Source organism: Aulostomus chinensis, chromosome 11 (genome assembly GCF_037954235.1).
Source record: "Aulostomus chinensis isolate RoL2024-O1b breed Wild chromosome 11, RoL_Achi_v1.0, whole genome shotgun sequence".
NCBI lineage: Eukaryota > Metazoa > Chordata > Actinopteri > Syngnathiformes > Aulostomidae > Aulostomus > Aulostomus chinensis.
Genome location: NC_141330.1, coordinates 21,750,997 through 21,756,996, shown reverse-complemented (window position 1 = coordinate 21,756,996; position 6,000 = coordinate 21,750,997). Strand labels below are relative to the sequence as shown.

Here is a 6,000-nt window from a genome sequence, read left to right as displayed (position 1 = left end):
CACACACACACACACACACATACACACACACATCGTGCCTGGCTTTCTATCTGTTTGTGAACACTACAGAAGAGGAAAAAAGCACTGTGCATTCACTGCCTCTGGAGTACTTACCTGAAAATGTGAGTGTATATACACACACACACACGTGCATGCATACACATGTCTAATCCTATTTCAGATGAGGATAAGGATAATGGCTCTGTGCCTCAAGAAGAGAAAGGGGAAAAACACTTGTTGAAAGATAATTCACAAGTGCTAGGCAATGGACTGTTCACTTGTTACTGTGTACCATTTGAATAGGAAGTATGGCAGTTATTTGTATGAGTATATGGTCTAAGTCCTCCATTGTTGTTGTATATTGCAACAGGTTTAGCCTTTCATGTTCCTGGTTTGCTGTTGAAAAATACCATCATAAATGCTACAGAAAGATCCCCAAGATCTGCTGATATTTTATATTGGTTTATGCTAGTGCCTTCTTTCACACCTAGTTACAAGAAAACCCATTTGTGCATACAAATGAATCATGTACTTCTTTTCATGTGCGTGTATGAAGCAGGTATTCATCATGTTTTTAGGATCTAAGTCTGCTTACACAATCGCACACCACTGCACATAATCAGTCGTGTAGATTTATGTGCAAGGATAGTCTGTCTCAAAGATGTAGGTTGGCTGCCAATATCAGATGCCATTTTTCTTCCGTTTTGGTATCTGTGGGTAAACCATTGTAACAGGGCATCATTGCCGCATTCAGGCATTAGACTGGTATGATGAAGAAATACAACCAAGCTGTGCCACATGAAATAGAATGTTTATTTCATCAGTTAGACCTGTCTTGATAATGCGAGACTAAGCGTTAAGGTTATAGTTCGGATAAAGCTATTTTAGTCAATATAATGTATTGCAATTATGCCTAGGCTTCTAGCCACTCCCCTGCACTGCCTGATTTCTCCACTCACTTGTACATCTGGCTATTTCCAGTCATCCCCAGCTGTGTACTGACCCATTCCCTTTTGTTCCCTGTCAATTTATTTCTCAGTATTTGTTTTCCAGCATACTTCCTTTGTTCCTGCCTGAATTGTTTTTTGTTTGTTTGTTTGTTTTTGGCCTTTGCAGAGGCTCCCTCTTAACAATCTGAAATAGTGAAATTAAATTCAGTCGCGTTCCGATTCATAGCCTTGGCAGTATGACCTGAAGTAGGCTCTTTGGATTTGGATCCTGGATTCTAAAGATCCAAGGAGCTGCAATCCAATCACACTGAAGCAGCATCTGCTTTCATCACTGCTTAGAGATTACTTAAAGAAAACATTGAGTCGACAGAAGTGTAATCTTTTCCATTCTCTGATTCAATTGTCTGGAGGGGACACAGGACATTAACCTTCTAGATAACTGCCACACTCAACTAAGACTTGATATAAGTCAGTCCTCGCTTTCCCCAGCACTCTCTTTAACAAGACCAACTGATTCTCCCACATCACCCTTTGACTGGTTTCAGTTAAATTGACTTAAATCAAGCACAGGACTCAGCACCTGAAAGCTAAACTTGAAGTAAAAAATGCAAATTGCCTACTGAGAATCAGCAAGAGTATTTGATCCTGATGTGACCTCCCAAGCCAGGAGGTCATGTGCCAGTTTGGTCCATTCAATTGGTCAGAGGCTTCATGTGAGATCTTGTTTGAGGAAACTTGCCTAGCCTTTCACTTCTTGCTGTCTGCCTCGCATATTCTGGCTTTGGTGTCCAGCAGGAGTGTGTCAGGTCAACACCTACTTGGTCTGGTTACATCAGAAGATATCATAGACCAAGTTTAGGTGGTCTGATGTCATTTCCTCTGCCTTTTTCCAGATGCTGGATTGAGTGATACCACTTATATGACACCCATATATATATATATATATATATATATGACTTATAATAATATCCTTTGCTGGAGGTAACGGTGCCTGGTTGTTTTTCTTCCAGGAACACATGAAATTTTGAATTCAAACTTTGAATTCTCTGTTCTTTAGTTACTGCTGGGAGATTATCTTTTATTTCTGCTTCAGTGTTGCAGAGGACATCTCTTTTTGGGAGGTGCTTCTTTAGTGTGCACAGCACCACAAAACTAGGCCAGCCTTCGATAGGTACTTCTCTTTCTCTGAGCAGTGACCGTATTACACTGCAGACTTCTTACTATAAGGTGTAACAAAAGAAAATTTTTCATAGCATAAGCAAGCTGATAAAGCCTATTGCTCCTTCTTTCATCACTCTTCTTGAACTGCCACACCCTTGAACCTCTGCCAATGAGGGGGCCTTCAGTGGCAGCCAGGGTCATCTTTCTTGCTACCTCTCTTCTTGGGAAGCAATGAGCATAAGTCACAAACCATAGCATCACATATTTGCTCTCCTTCACTCACCTTGTTCCCAGAACATAGTTGCCCCAATGGTATTCAGTCAAGACTTTCTTCCTTGTACGTGCAGTGTCACAGTAAGTTTTGCAATGTAACTGAACATTCCTTCCACCATCAGACCTTCATAGATGATGCTGCACAGTTTCCCGGATTTAAAAAACAAACAAACAATGTCATCGCCAGATTATCACAGTGACCATCTGGATCAGGTCCTGGCAGTTAGTGCACAGCTTGCTTTGTCCCAGCAAATACATCATAAAGAGGGACATAACTGGGTGCTGTACTATTTGTATCAGGTTGATGTAGAATGGCTTTTAAGGCCTTTTAGCAGTGCCAAAATTTAACGCAGCTGTCCAGAACCCCATGCAGCAATACAGAAGCCACACACTGGTGAGCAGAACAAATTCTGTATGACTCACTGCATATAGAGCAGTACGTTAATGGTACTGTTGGTGGCATTGTCAGCCTCCCATGTTCTTCAGGTGCTACGTTCAAGTTCTCTTTTTCGTCCCAGAAAATTAGAAATGGCAATGGGCTTCTCTGGTTCTGAGCAAAGATGGGGCAAATTGCTTGCAAAGGACTTCATGACCACCCTAATTCCCACTTTTACAACCATGCAGAGTATCAGGCTTCCAATTAGCAGCCTGAACACTGTCAGCAAATAGGGCAACAGCTCATAGAACAGTTCCCCTATCCATCCCTCTTCCATGTCAGCACCTTCCTCAAAGACTTTGGCTGTTTCTTTCACCAAGGTTATGCTTGCTTGTGTCAGGTGCATCATGCTTCCTCTACCCATAGCCACACTGTATTCAGTATTGTGCTGGGGAAACACAGGTACCGTTTGTGTAGAGATGATTAGGGCCCCAAACATCAGAGCCCTGCACTTTTTCCTCTCCAAAGAGGCTCTTACTGAAAGCATGTCCCTTAGCAAGCCACAGTGTTAAGTAAGCCATGTGTGATATTGTCAGATTCCCAATCAATCTGCCTTCTGTTCATTATGCTATGTTCAAGCACAGCCTTGCCGCATTCCACGTCTGGTGGGATTGCACTCATACAGCTTCCATCTAGCTTCCACAATGTCTTCTGTTCATACATAGGGTATTCGTCATCATAGAATTGTTAAGACCAGCTCTTCCCTCCATGTACTATTATGCAGTTTCCTTGGCCAGACTGACAGTGAAAGTAGTGTTAGCATCATCACAGATCATCCTCCATGGTCTGGGACTGATCACCACTCCTGGTTAACTGAAAGGCGTTATCGAAAGATCTCTGTCCTGGGAGTGCATATGGTGATAAATTTATATTTGACCCAGTATTTGTTGCTCATACTCAGACAGGGCAACACTAACTTTTCTTCTGCATATTTTCCAAATCCCCACTAGGTTCTACTTCTGTCTCAAATCACACTGCAATTTTCAGTTGGTGGGCCTGCAGTGGCTTACTCTGTTGGTGGCAGGTAGTTTTGTGCCGCTGCAGGGTGTCCCTTCACCCTTTCCAGGTTCTTGTTGGTCAATTACTAATACCATTCCTTTGACAATCTTCTGGAGAGTGTATTTTCCCCCTGTCTGAAGAGTCATGTTTTTTTTTTGCATACAAGTTTATGTGTGTGTGTGTGTGTGTGGGGGGGGGGGGGCATGGATGATGCAGTGGTTAGCACTGTCGCCCCGACTCGAGCACGGCCTTTCTGTGTGGAGTTTGCATGTTCTCCCAGTGCCTAGGCTGGTTCTCTCCAGGCACTCCGGCTTCCTCCCACAATCCAAAGACATGCAGGAGGGGTCCTGGCTGTTGTCTGTGCTTATGTGACGAACAGCAGTTCAGACTACCGGCCCTTTTTGGAGTACTTGGGAGGGGTGCTGGATGGTGCCCCGACTGGGTGCTCCATTGTCCTAGTTTTTTGCTTGCTCCTCTTCCTCCAACTACTGCAGATGCTTTCCTGCTTGCTCTTTTGTTCTTAACATTTCCATGTTTTCCACATTTTGTATTGTAAACTGTTTTCTTGTCTGTAACAACATCTACTGCACGTCTGTCCATCCTGGGTGAGGGATCCCTCCTCTGTTGCTCACCCTGAGGTTTCTCAGATTTTTCCCTGTTAAAAGGGTTTTTAATGGAATTTTTCCTCAGTCGATGTGAGGGTCTAAGGGCAGAGGATGTTGTTATGATGCCATGTGAAGCCCTTTGAGACAAACTGTTTGTGAAAACGAGCTATACAAATAAAATTGCCTTGCCTTGCCTTGCCTTGCCTCTTTTCTTTTTTCTTTTTTTTTCCACTTTTTCTTTTTCTTTTTGTTGTTGTTGTTGTTTTGCCTAAAACAACTCCTTACACCAAAAGACTCCACTTTGGATTACCTTGGATTACTTTTCATTTAAATTGTCAACGAATACTTTCCAATCCTGGACCCAGAATGCCTGCAACATCAGAAAAATGTGCCAGCTGCAAAGACTGTGAGACACTGGCTGATAAGGTAAAGCAACTTGAACACACTACATGGGATACATGAATGTGAGCAAACGACTGACTCAGTAGCAGCTTCTATATTTGCAGAAGATATGAATGAACTGACACAAGTACCTGGTGTCACATCTCATGCTGGACATGCTACTGCAGACCTAGCTACTACTCGTCCCTGGATCTGTCCTAATGTAACTGAGATAGCAGCAGAGGGTCCAAAATCTAGAATCAATAACAGTGTCTCATACTGAAACAGCACCGGAGCCAGACCAAAAGCATCAACTCCGAAGCTGGTCGGATGTTGTGTGTCGCCGAGGCAAAACCAGTAAGAAAACATACTATAATAGACCCTCTACACTCAATCATCTGGCTGAGCTCTCTCTGCACAATAGGTATGATCCTCTAAATCTGCCTGAACTGGATAACTGGCCTGAACTACAGGAGGTCAATTGTACCTCAAACACACAAGTCAATCAAAGACACAGAGAGAGCCCCAAAAGAACAGCCAAGCCGAAGGTCAGGAGAAACAAGACAAGTGAAAGAAACTCCACCCCAAGACATGATCAGCCAGACACCCTCTTAATTGGAGACTCTATCACCAGGCAATTCAGAATGCAAAGGACAGAAAATCTAACTGTGGATGACACAACAGTGAAGGAGCTAAAATCGATACTCCCCACCATCATATCCACACATCCCAGCAACATGAACATTATAATCCATGCTGGGTCTTTTGACATTCTGCGGATGAAAACTGGCTCTGAGATTAAAAAAAAAGACTTTTCCCAGCTACTTGAAAAAAATGAATGACTCTCCATCACAAAACATCTTCATCTCAGGCCCCATTCCACCTCTGGGAAAGGGAATAGAGTCTTTCAGCCAGCTCCTAGCCCTAAAATCCTGGCTGACCTCAGCGTGTTTCACCACCAAGTTTATTGACAACTTCAAAATCTTCTGGAACTGCAGCGACCGCTTCAAACGAGATGGGATCCATCCTAACATCACGAAGTGCAGACTGCTCGCCGCCATCCTATGTCACGCCCTCAAGAACAACGGCATGATGATAACCACCAAGGACAACAGCGAGAGCAGGGAGGCAGTCATTATCTCCCCACCAACACACGACTCTCGAGCCATAGTCATCCAGAAAATGCAAAGGATGT

General features: G+C 43.4%; 1 protein-coding gene across 2 annotated transcripts in view; it reads left to right on the top strand.

Moving 5' to 3' along the window:
* Nucleotides 1-6,000, top strand: part of ddc (dopa decarboxylase) — a 33,219-nt gene continuing 27,219 nt past the window's right edge. For both annotated transcript variants that reach the window (XM_086219060.1, XM_086219059.1), the window contains exon 1: nucleotides 1-122. The gene's annotated coding sequence lies outside the window, so the exon portion shown is untranslated. The remainder of the gene's footprint in view (nucleotides 123-6,000) is intronic.